Source organism: Megascapheus bottae, chromosome 5 (genome assembly GCF_031878675.1).
Source record: "Megascapheus bottae isolate mThoBot1 chromosome 5, mThoBot2.hap1, whole genome shotgun sequence".
NCBI classification, from domain to species: Eukaryota; Metazoa; Chordata; class Mammalia; order Rodentia; family Geomyidae; genus Megascapheus; species Megascapheus bottae.
In genome coordinates, this window is record NC_143513.1 from 51,768,440 (window position 1) to 51,781,499 (window position 13,060).

At 42.5% G+C, this 13,060-nt stretch overlaps 1 protein-coding gene across 1 annotated transcript in view; it reads left to right on the forward strand.

Annotated features, from left to right (window-relative positions):
* The first annotated feature begins 210 nt into the window (after window positions 1-210).
* Dync1i1 (dynein cytoplasmic 1 intermediate chain 1) overlaps window positions 211-13,060 on the forward strand; it is a 266,609-nt gene continuing 253,759 nt past the window's right edge. The window contains exon 1 of the mRNA XM_090333142.1: window positions 211-411. The gene's annotated coding sequence lies outside the window, so the exon portion shown is untranslated. The remainder of the gene's footprint in view (window positions 412-13,060) is intronic.

Below are 13,060 nucleotides of genomic sequence, written 5' to 3' on the forward strand. Positions count from 1 at the left end.
AAAGTTCTTCAGGGGTGGCCTATCCTGCAGGAGCTCCCACCCCGAGCTCTTCTCTTCCCCACCGCGTCGCTGTGAGTAGCCCCGACTCCCGCGCAGCTCTGCGGTCCCCTGAGGCCCTGTGCCCCGGGCGCGCCGGCCTTCCGCGGGAGGGGCACGGGCGCGCAGGGCGTGGGCCGGGGCGGGGCGAACCCGCAGCCCCCGTGCTGCGGGAGCTGTCAGTGTCAGGCCGGGCGGGAGGAAGTGATCGCTCCGGGTGGAGCGCGAGCTCGTGGCGGGCGCAGCGTGAGACAGCACATCCTGCCGGCCGGGCCCGCCGCCCTCCGCTCCTCCGGCTCCGCCGCGGTCACGCCAGAGCCGGGGAGTCTCCGCCTCCCTGCCTGCCAGACCTCAGAGCCAGCCGTTGCAGCCCAGGTAAAAACCCCGCCGCAGGTCGCGTCTCCGCGACGCCCCCACCGCGCGCCCCTCCCCAGTCCCCGGGCGGTGCGCCCTGCGCGGGGAGCCCCGCCTCGGCCCCCTGCCCTGGCCCCCTCCCCGGGCTCCTACGTACTCCGCGGTACCCCAGGGCAGCCAGACCCCCTACCCCTCCACCTTCAGCGGCAGCTCCCGGCGAAGCCGAGACGCGCGGGCAGAGAGGGAGGGGCGCGAGGTCGTTACCCAGGCGCCCACCTTGTCCCTGGAGGGGCCTCCCCGGGGCACCTGGCCTGGGCTCCCCCACATCCGCTCCCAAACAGAAGGCGAGCAGCTGTGAATCCGCACCCCTGGGAGCTTCCAGCTGGCGGCCCCGGGGGCGGGGAGTTGGAGGGGGCGGAGGGGAAGGGAGATGCTGTCGGAGCTGTCTGCCCGGCTTCTGGATGCTGTTGCTACCCGCTAAGTTCGAGGCAGGGGAGGTACTTCTCGCAGGGCTTTAATTAAACATTCGCTCATGCAAGAACATGACAGTTGCTTTCTCGATTGAAAAACAAAAAACAAAAAACAACACCAAAGTGTGGAAGGGGACGCGTTTGGGTCAACACCTTCCCGGCTGCGGGTCAGTCCAGCCCGCGGTCCACTCCCTCCGGGGAGCAGAATCGCCCGGTCCGGGTAGAGCCGTGCGTCATCGCCGAAGGGCAGAGATTCCCGCAGCCCTGGTGGCGGGGGAGGGTGCGGGAGCCTCGTGACGGGCACCGTGGCTGATAAGGTTAAAGGGAGATTCGGGGCCGGGACAGAAAATGATGGAGGGAGTCAGAGGCTCCACGAAAAGGCAGAAGTAAGATGGACTTCTTACCACACCTCAGGAAAGGGTAGAGCCAGTAGCCAGCCATTTTCTTGCTTGCAGTTGCCTTTCCAGAGCGATGGCTGTAGACCAGAGTTGTGAAAAATTGCTCCCAAACATTGCAGCCGGGTAGGAAGCTAAGCTCCACAGCCAGGCCACGGGAACTGCAGTAGACTTCCTTCTGTCTGGGCCTGCACTTTCTGTGCAATCCTGGGACCTGTGGAGACACATAATGATCCGCTTCTGTGAATTCAAAGTGGGAACACACTGCAGATTGCCTCCTCAGGGTAGGCACAGGGAGCATGGGAGTGAGATGTCCTCCTGTTATTTACGGTGATGCCACGTGTGCTTCAAGAAGTTTGGCTTGGGGAAAGAACTTGAAGTCTGCTCTTCCGTGTGTGTGTGTGTGTGTGTGTGTGTGTGTGTGTGTGTGTGGTGTGTCCGCGTGCGTGCATGCACACTGGTACTGGCGGCTGTCCCTGAGCTTTTGTGCTCAAAGCTAACTCACTACCTCTTGACCTACAGTTATAGGTTCACCTTTTTGGTGTTGTAAGTTAGTTAGTTGATTGGAGAGACCGTTAGACATTCCTGCCTGGGCTGGCTTCAAACTGATCCTCAGATCTCAACCTTCTAATTTACTGGGCTTACAGGCTTGCACCACAGAGAAAGTCTATTACTCCCAAACAGTTCTCTTTATTGCAACTAGCCTCACCAAGACTTTTATGGATTTAGGAGGTAGGGCTCCAGGAGATATTCCTCTAAACACGTAGTGTGCTATCCAGGATGGGTCCCTAATATGGTTAGGGGACCCACTGCAGTCTTACCTTCTCTGTCCATCTCTAGGCCCCATTTTGGGTCTAGAACATCTATTACATGTCTTCTTTGCCTCAAGCCTCAGACACTGCTGGACCTACTTCCAGAATGCCTCCTAAATAGCTTGTATGCAGCAGCCTCTTCTATAGTGTCCTCTCAAGGCAAAGGCTCAGCGAGCCTTGCCCCACCTCAATTTTTTTTTCTTTTACTTTTCCTATGGAAAATATACCTGAAGTTCTTTGACCGTTAACAGTTTACATCATTAGATATAGTCATAATTTACAGATATAGGCAAAGGAGAGAAATTCAACCCTCCAGCAGATGTTAGCAGAGTTATGTTACTGGTTTGTGGTCCTCAGTGTCTGATCAACTTCTTTCTCCCATGATGTCGTTTTTTTATGTAAGAGAGGCTGCTAAGAACTTTGCCCCTAGTATTTCTTCCCCATATACTTCTTTCTGAGTCAAGCTGTAATACATTAGTCGTTCCCTTAACTCCCGGTCCTGAGTTATGTGATTTGTGGAGATCCCTAGCACTCGTCACCCTCAGGAAGCCATGTGGAGCAGTCGTGGAGCAGTCCTGTGAAAGGCATGCCACGCTGTTGACCCAGATCTGGAGAGTGCAGAGGCAGTGTGTGCAGGCTCCATTCTACTTTCCTTCTGGATTGTTCTTCCTCCCAGGTTCTGTTGTTAACTTAGTTTCAAATGAAGGGCATCATACACATCTGCTGCAAACATGAATGCCTTCCTTGTTCTTTCTACACTAGCAAAAATTCATTGAGCACTTCATTTTAAAGTTTCATTCCATTTTATTATTTGAAACTCACAAAAATCTGAGGAGGCCATTATTGTTTGCAGTCCTGTTTTACACATTAAGCAATTAGGGAAAAAATAATGATGACAAACACATCAAGTAACTTCTCAAAGCTTGCTCAAGTTGTAAAGCCAACTTGAACGTAGGACACTTGACTCCAGGTTAAGATTTACCTGTGCTTCCATTTTATAAAGAAATTCCATTGATTTATTTTCAGGTATTGAATCCTAGGCTTTTTTGGGGGGAGGGGTTCAGGAAAGGGTTATTTCTTTTTAATCCTTAGATGAATCCCATTGTCTTTCCTATGCTTCTCATTGTTTCTCTATCTATGTGGGTTGTGGCAGCACTGAATGTTCCTCAAGAACACATGTTCCTTACTTTACACAGGATGAAACTGAATTAACTTATATACTCAAGGTCATGGTTAATCAATGGCAAAAGGAGGATTCAAATTAGGTTTGCCTGACAACTCTGTATTCAGAGCCCATCCATTCTCATCAGTGTCCTCTGAAATAAACAGAAAAGACAGAATGTCTACTTACTTATTGACTGAAAATTTTCCCTCCAACTATTATTTACTTGAAGTTACAAATGTACCATTTTGTTGTTGTTGTTTTTGCTGCTGCTGCCCGATTGGCAACTGAGGATGATGTACTAAACTCAAAGTCAATTTTGTCTCCTGAAATGATATATTTTAACTAGCCAATTACCCATGACGCTTCACAGATCTCAAAAGCCATGTATATACTTGCTCTCCTTTGACCAGAAATTCCATGTACTAGAAAATTGTGTGACTTCTGTGCCTTCGTATATCACAAAGATGGAGGAAGACAACATGAAGAATTGAAATGAGAGCTGTTGGTCAGTAGGGCTTGGGGGAGGGGGAAGAGAAACTGACTCCCTGTGGAGGGATACTAGGAAGAAAGAGTTGAGCTAATGAGGATCAAAGAGGATGGATAATGTTGAAATTGAGAGTCAGGAAGTATGAAAATAGAACAGTGAGATCTCTTGAAATTGTGTTAGGAAAGGAGAGAGGTTAGGTGTGGGAGAATGATGAGAGGGATTGATTTTCTTTTTCCCTTTTTCTTTTTCTTTTTTTTTTTTGAGGGATTGATTTTGTACATGCACAGAAATGTGTGGCATTTCATTGTGATGAAATCATCTCCTGTATAGCTTCATGAAAGCTAATAAAAATAAATTAAATTAGAAAAACATTACACAGTTTTTAAAAAGGAAATGTGAAAGTTTGTCTACTTTTGGGAATTTAGCTGGGGTAAATGAATGTCTAGGGTTGACCTTTTTTTTTTTGAAAAATAACTGGTTAATTCAAATAAAAAATCTCAATGTTTTCTTTGTAAAGTATCAGCCCAGATCATGTAAAAAGTGTTCATCTTAATGGAAGACATTTCATATACGCCATGTAATTATTTCCTTGGCTTCCTCTATGCAGGAAGCCTGGCATCAGCATATAGGAATGAAGCTTGCCTTGCAATGCAGAAGCAGCTCTCCAGGTGCTAATCTCGAAGAGCTCAAGGGTAATAGCACCTTTGTGCCCTTTTTTTGTGTAGTGAAGGCTTCTTAAAATCTATGGACACCACAGGGCAGGCCCATGAGCAGCTTTCTGATAGTCATTTCACCCACTAAAATAGCACATAAACACACTAATGTAGGTTTTCCTTTTGGTGAGGAAATAGAGTATAATTTAAAACATATTAAGAACCACTGGGTGTATGTTACACACCAATACTCTGGCTTGAACTTAGGGCCTGGGTGTTGTTCCTTTGTTTTTTCACTCCAGACTGCTGTCGTACCACTTGAACCACAGCTCTACACTTGGTTTTTTGGTGATTCACTGCAGATAAGCTTTCCTGCTTGTACTGTCTTCAAGCTGGCCCAGATCCTCAGATCTCAGTCTCATGAGTAGATTACATGCATGGTGACTAATGCCCAGCAAAACCCACTGGTTTATTGCAAAGTTTGGCAAAAGGGGGAGGCAATAGACTACCCTCTCAAATGTGCTTTAGGCAAAGTACAACTTCTGCCAGGACCAGACAAAAAGACAAATCTCTTCTTGATTATCCTAGCAAGACCATCCTGGAGTTTCTCCAGAAGTCTGGGTATCAAGAACTGTTTACCAACTATTTACCAACCCAGGCTGCCTTTCAGTTAGGCCTCTTAGTGTATTAGAAGCCTGAATCCAGCTTCACTCATTGGTCACTTACCTTGTGCATAACTAGAGCTTTGTTACTGCTGTGTCCCTTCATCAAATGGTCCTGGCATCCTTGTAAGGTAGACATTTTTATCTACTTACACAAACAAAGAAATGCATGGAAGATTCAGTCACTTGGCTGAGGCCACCTGAGGCCAGCTATTGGAAGTGCTGGATGGCAAATGCAGATCACCCTGATTCCAAAGCCTGTTCATTGTCTTTCCTACACTTCTCATTGTTTCTCTATCTATGTGGGTTGTGGCAGCACTGAATGTTCCTCAAGAACACATTCACACTCTGATAGGAAAAGCGTAAACTGTTATCAGAGGCAACAAGGAAATTATATATCTTTCAGCAGGGTGGGGAATAAGCAATTCCTAATTCCTTTCATTTAAGATGAAACTTCACTCATGTGACTGTCACATATTGCTAGGCATCTGTCACATACGTGTCAATTTTCTGGATAGTAAATGTATAGCAGCCCTCACCTAATTCAGACCAACAACTATTTTATTTTTAAGTGTTCTTCTTTGCAAGTATGCATATGCTTGAAGCCTACTCAGTTTTCTGGAATGCACCAGGTACAATGGTTGGGTCATAATCCATAATCTAGGCTCGATACTAAATCCTAGGAGGCCTTCTGCTAATCTCCGGGTTCTGAGTTCAGGTAATAGCAAACCTGAAACCCTCTCAAGCAGCTAGTCTTGCTTTCAGAATATCCCTTAAGTTTCAAAACTTTTTATATTTCATGCCATCTTTTTGTAATATAACAGCTCATTATTTATCTTGGGGTGCAGAATGGCTAATGCCACTTGGAAGACAAGAACAGAGAGCAAAATTTTCTATTAGAGGCATTCTCTGTAATACAAAAAATGGACTTAGGTTCCATAGAAGCTGATTATACTTGATTGACAGATCTACACAACAGGTACCAATATATTTCATTATGCTTCAATTCCGTGGCTTTCAACATATATTTCTTCTTTCCTATGGTCCCTAAAGTTGTGTTTATTTTTTTAGAAAAGTTCTACGACTCTGTTACCATCATACGTTCTAGGTACCATTTATTTTCATCATACATTTAAATTTCAAACATGATTTTCATAATTTTGTGAATTTGGACATTAAAAATAAAAATGAAAATTTTATGGGATCTAATTAAATCTAAATATTGCTTTCAGTATAAAAAATGGATGAAGAAGTTCAATTTTATCTATTTTATGGTAAGGCATAATTAAGAATTGGGTATTTCTTTAAATAAAAGTATCGAAGAAGGGTCTTTATGGTAAGGGAGGCAGGAATAGGGCCCCTGGATGTTGCTACAATACACAAGACAGATCCTACAGCAAACAGTTATCCAGCCTAAAATGTCAATTAGGGCCAGGTGGAGAAACTTTTATATATCCTGGTTTTTCCACTGGTAGAATTTCCATAAGTAATTTAAATCCATTTCTCCGTCCTTCTTTATTCTGATATTCTGCCAGGAACTATCTTCTCTGGGATGTGCAAGATCTTCCCTTCTTTTTGAACCAAAAATAAATGTATAAAATATTATTTCAATTTATTCTTACTTATAGACATGCCTTCCTCTGTTCCTTCTAGACTCTAGGTTCCTTGATCTTACCTTTTAACTTCCAGCAGAGGATCTCACAAGGCAAATAACTCAACAAGCTTTAATTGACTGGAAATATTAGCCAGAAAAGATCCCACTTAACTTTCTTTTTCTTATATGATTGAGTTCTTTCCCCTTGGAACATTTAAATGTGTTTAGTAAAAAGTTTAACTTTCTGAAACATAGCATCCATTGAGCATGTTGTGGGCTTGGTGAAGCCCACAATTCTGGAAGCCTTGGCTTCCCGAATCACCATCATCTGGAACATTTCTGCAGGGCCGAGAGGAATCTTAGGTTCTTTCCTTTCTGGAAATGATAGGCAGGATGCGTTTTTTTCTAGGATTCCCTTAGGCTAGTTATCATGTGGCTTTGATCTGACACTCCTCTGTTCTTTATTTCCTTTCTGCTGAAAGAGAAGAGAAATCCTTGATTTGTTAACAAATGTCCCTTTTATTCTAATGTCCAGAGTGAAGCCATGAGAATAATGAGTATATTAGAAATAGCTCTAATGGATAAATGATGGCACAACTTTATAAAATCCTTCATCTGCTGCTTTCACTATATTGTTTAGTCCTGGAATAGTGCCTGTTGCTTGGTGGGATCAGATGAAGATTTTACTTTGGAAATGGAATGCAGTTCTTTCCTTTAGAATGCACTTTTAGATCTTATAATGGCACCATATGGAAGTGTAAAATGTTTATAAGTTGTCGAATGTTGAAAAAAAATGTGAATCAAGTTGACCTGAGATTCTGTCTTACAACCCACTTGTGGAATATCAGTAGTTGGTGGGTTTGGCTGGCTGAAAGAGCAGCAGGCCCAGTGAGAAGGTGAGTTTTGACACTGTGTCCTCTTTGAAAATGACTCGCCTCTCCTATTTCACTATCCATCCATCAGTATCAAAATAGCAAGGGGTTGTGAGAAGTGGTGTGTACTTTGTGGAAGAAGAATAACAAAATACTTCTCTGCCTGTTTCCTTTAAAAGTGTGACTTCATTCACTTTCGGAAGGTATAGGTTACCCTGATTTAGAAAAAGGATCCTCCTGTTTGAATGCCTCTGGGCTCAGAGGAAAGGGCGACTCTATTTACATAAGTCAAAATGCCAAACTAAATCTCCCAATGCAAACGTGGACCACACAAGGACAAGGTTGGGGTTTTAAGTACTTACAGATTTTCTACTCTTTTAAGCTTCTCAATATTTTTCCAAATATTGCAGAAAAGTAATTGACATATCAAACAAGGGTGAAATCCTGTATCTTATGCCATGAAGGTCAAAGGGCAGAGAGAAACTGCTCATTTCCTTTGAGGGTCCCTTGCTATTTAAAATAAAGAAATATGAATACCCACAATTTGAGGGTCAACTAATGACATCTTTTTAGATTAAAGTAGGTGGGAAAGCCTGATTACAAAAGCAGCTGTCTGGGGGAAGGGAGGTACTCTTCCAATTTCCTTTTCCACTGGTATGCTCTATCCATATTGAACCTGAACCAAGTACCTCTGGGAATTTGCGGGGGGGGGGGGGGGGGGGGGGGGGGGGAACTTGACTTTGGAGAATCCTTCAGGACACTGGAAACAGAACACCAGACCCATGGTCACCTCTTGAATGCTGGCCAGGTATTTTTCTAAAGAAAAATCCAGAATGAATGTTGCCTTAACCAGAGTGCATGTCCTGATGAAGATGGTTAGTGATGACATTGTTTCATCCACAGGTGTATTTGACTGAGATCAGCGAAGGAAAGGTTCTTCACACTTCCCAACCCTAAGTCAAGAAAGGTGAAAGTAAACAGAAACCTGGCTCACAGGGATGGAGTTGGGCCACAAGGGGGCCAATCCATCAGATTAGGCTGAATCTTGATGCCTCGGTAAACAAGCCTCCAACCTCAGCACAGCAACACAGTGAAAGACTTTGTGACTATGGTTCATATCCATTGTGGATGAACAAGGAGCTCTATTCACCAGATTCATTCAGATACCTGTACTAGGGGATTCCTTATTTGGAGATAACCTTTCTCTGATCCCTCTGGCAAACTGCATGCTAGGTATTAGGCCTCCTCCCAGAAGTGACACACTGCAAACTCTACTCACATCTCATTGGCCAAAGCCAGTCACATGGTCCTACTTGACTTCCTAGGAGGCATTAAGTGTTGATGTAAGGGACTGGAAATGAAAGTCCTGGGGCTTGAACTCAGGGCCCGAGTATGCTCCTTTTGGTTTTTTCCTCAAAGCTAGCACTCTGCCACTTGAGCCACAGCGCCACTTCTGGCTTTTTCTATGTATGTGGTACCGAGGAATCAAACCCGGGTCTTCATGCATGCTAGGCAAGCACTCTACCACTAGGCCAAACTCCTAGCCCAAGAAACGGAAGTTTTGTAATGAACAAGTGACTATGAAAGCCATGATGTTACAGGATGTAACCTGTTGCACAGGTAACCACAGACTCCACAGAGCATTCTTAAGGAAATTGAGTGGATATCTAGCCACATATCTCATTCAACTATGGTATATATGAAAGAATACCTGTTTAGAATATGAAATGAATTTGAGTGATTTTAGCATCATCAGGAATAACAGACTCCTGGAAAATTGAGCTCACAAATCTAGATTTTTTACTGATGATAACTAGCAAAATCTATTGCATGGGGTTTTCCAAGAGATTTAAAAAAAATCCAATCAAACATATTTATCTGGTACTTATAGAATGCCAGTTATAAGCAAGAATGAGAACCTGACATATTTGAAAATGAGTAAGGTGTCAATCTAGGGACTGATATCTAATCAAAAACTAAAAGAATTTAATATCTGTAACATGTGGTTATATATTGTCATGTATTTCACTTATTAAATGGTGATCACATATGACTAGAGGTGTTAAATGCTTCACAGGTTTAGTAGAGTACAACAGGGATTCAAAGAAAGGAAGAGGTGTATATATGTTTATTTGTTTATTTAAAATAGGATTTGGAAGGGGGAAAACAAGATGGAGGGAGGGAGTGGGAAAGGGAAATGGAGACAAAAACACGAGAAGGGGTAGTAATGATGGTTAAGTAATGCACCTTCTATCTGGTGAATCTAATATAACCGTTCTATTAATTATAAGAAGAAAGGTAGACGTCAATAATGAAGAGATTAATGACTCCTTTGAATTTATAGCCTAGCGATATGCAAATATTTCCATGGTTATCTTCGTCTTCATTCTCCTCTGTTGTTCTTAGACTTGCTTTGATTGCAAAACAATACAAAGTGATTATGGTAGATGGTGAATGTAACTCCTGAGATTGAAGTTCAAATCAGTTCCACCACTTACTGCTTAGAAACATTTGACAATGCACTTTGCCTCTCACCTCATTTTCTTCATCTGTAAAACAGGACTTAAAAAAAATCTGCTACCTTTTGTTGTGGCAATATTTGAAAACATAAATATCACTTAATTTTCCATTTCTTGTAGCATTTCTGTTGGATTTTTTAAAAATATTTAGTACAAACATTGATTTCCTGGGATGAAGGAAACGACCTTTTGGATGCCTGGGCCCAGTGTGGGCTTGCTAATTCCTGGCATTCTCGAAGCCTGGTTTTCCTGAGTCAGGATCAGGCAGCACATTTCCGTCTGTGACTGGTAATAGTGACTGACTAGAGAAAAAACATTATGTAGGAGAAGATTTTTCTTTTCTGTCTGCAATTTTTTCCTAGGTGGTGAGGTAATCTTAGGCTAAAGATCTCTTAAGTATAAAACTGTTTTCTATGGTCATCTAATGATTCAGGTCTGTTGATATATTTCCTAACCTACCTGCCCTTCCTTGCATTAAATTAAGCTCTAAAGTAGTACAAATTCATTGTGATTGAATCATAGGCACATTCTGTTCGTTGAATTACATCAAGTTAAAAAGCCCATGTTCTTAGTAACACAGGTGAATGTTTGACAAGCCAGAGTCTGGCTGTGATGGAGCTCATCTAATAGATGCTCTCATTCTGTGAACTCAGTTTTTTCTTGGTCTTGGACTGCTTGAATGCAAAGTGGGCAACACTGAGGGAACAAAGCATGAGATTGTAGCTGCCTGCAGGAAAGTGGCTGGGTACAAGGACTCCTCTACTATTGGTAAATAGATATGAAAAGGCATCAGTTGTAACCCAACTTCTAGTGAGAAGTAGAATTCATTTTAACTTAATGAAGAACTTTGAATTGACTCAAGAAGTTAAACAAGTATACTGGATTAACTGTGAGTTGAGGGTGCATGGCGACTAGAGAATCTCAAATGTGTCACCTGCAGAGAGGCTGTCTGAAGAGACTCATTGATAACAGGTCACAGCATCACTTGGCAATTTCTACATTGCTACTCCCCAAATTAGGAATAATATTAGTTAGTATACTAAAAAAGCCTTATATCACTTTTTCTTCTGGTAAGATTCAGCCATTTACTTGCTGCCAGTATAAATGGGAGCAACTGCCAAATGGGAAATTAAACGTAATAATCTGTGTCTACTTTCTTTCCCTAGTGACTGTTCAGGTTGTAAAATTTCCTCATTCACTTGTTCAGTTAACAAACACTCCAATAGAAATTTCTGTCACACTGTGAGACTAGTATAGAACTGCCAGATGGGGTTGAAGAATTTGTCACAACCATTAAAAGCAAAGAAACTGAGCTAACTTTATACTAACTGAACCTAACACCATGCATTTGAGAACTTATTCACTGACTGATTTATTTTTTTTCATTCAGTAATCACGTAGTGCACCCTGGTGATTTAGAATCTTATAAGCTTTCCCTCAGACAGAGGCTAAACAAATAGGTGATTTTAAAGGCCATATGTTAGAAAACCTCAAACATATTCTTTTAGTATAAAAAGGAAATTAGAGATGATTTAGCTAATGGAGTTTCCACCCTAAGTGCTTCTTATGCAAAGAATGCATCACACATGCTAATATATCTATTTGGAAGCTTAATTTCTCACTTTTTCATCCTATGCATAAAGGTGTGATATGTGAGGGAAGTGTTAATATTAGTGTTGTCATTGATTAACACGATTGAGTAGACTAGATTGACTTAACAAGGAAATGCTTGCTTTCCCACCTAAATTCCTACTTTTCTTTCTTTTTCTTTTTCCTTTTCCCTCCCTTTCTCCCTATCTCCCTCCCTCCATTCCTCTTTTTCTTCCTTTTTCTTTCTTTCCCATCCATCCTTCCTTCCTCCCTCTTCCTTTCCCTTTTTCTTTTTCTTTTTTTTCTTCCTTTGTCTCCCTCCCTCTCTTTCTTCATTTTTCTCCTTCCTTCATTCCTTCCTTCCTTCATTCCTTTCTTCCTTCCTTCCTTCTTGTCTGTCTGTCTGTCTGTGCTCTTATAGCACCAGTGCTAGGGCTTGAATTCAGTACTGTTTGTCCCTTAGCGTGTTCACTCAAAGCCATCACATACTACTTGAGCCACAGCTCCATTTTCTGCTTTCTGGTGATTAACTGGAGATAAAAATCTCACCGACTTTGATGCCTGTACTGACTATGAACTGAGATCCTCAGATCTCAACCTCTTGAGTAGCCAAGATTACAGATATGAGCCCCTGGTACCCAATAAGAGTCCTATCTGAGGAATTACAATTTTCTGCAGTGAGGTAGGTTGGAAGGAAAGAATCAATGCTCCTGGATCCGTCATAGCTTGGCCCACACTGTTCTTCTGCCAGACATCCATATACTCCAGTCCCATTGAATTGTGTCTTCCCCATACATAGGCTGGGGCCCCCTTTCTTGATCATTTTACCACACTGCTCTCCTTCCACAGAAAGTGCTTCCTAGTTTATATCCTGCTCACTCATCAATGTCTGGCTCCTGCAGCTCCTCCTTCATGAAACGTATTTCACAATCCTGCGACTGCATGGTATCCTAGAGCTTTCTATCTTGTCATGTGTTTATTCTAATCTCCATGGCAACACTGCTAGTGCTTTCAGACCATGTTAAGAGCTTTTTGAGACAGACTCTTTTCTGACCATTTGTGTAACTCCTGTAGAATTTATAACTGCACTTTGGACTTTGGAGAGGTTTAGCATTCATTTAAGTGAAATTAATTAATACATAGATAAATGTAGTATTACTTGAACTTCCTGAATTTAGATATTTCCATTGATTATTTTAGGGGGTAAACATTTTTGGAGGGCAAACATTTTAAATTACAGCCACTTTGCAAAGCAGCATGACTCTCCCTGCCTAATAGAAGCATAAGTGACTTGGGTCAGATACTTCCATGCAAGGTGTTCTGTTCTTTTATAGGAGCAAATCTTCCTGACCTTCTTCTCCTTGTCTCCACTTTCTCCCTGCAAAGTCAGGGTGAGGTGGGGACTGAAGCTTTGGGAAGAAGTGTACTGTAATTTTTTCCAGAACCAGGGT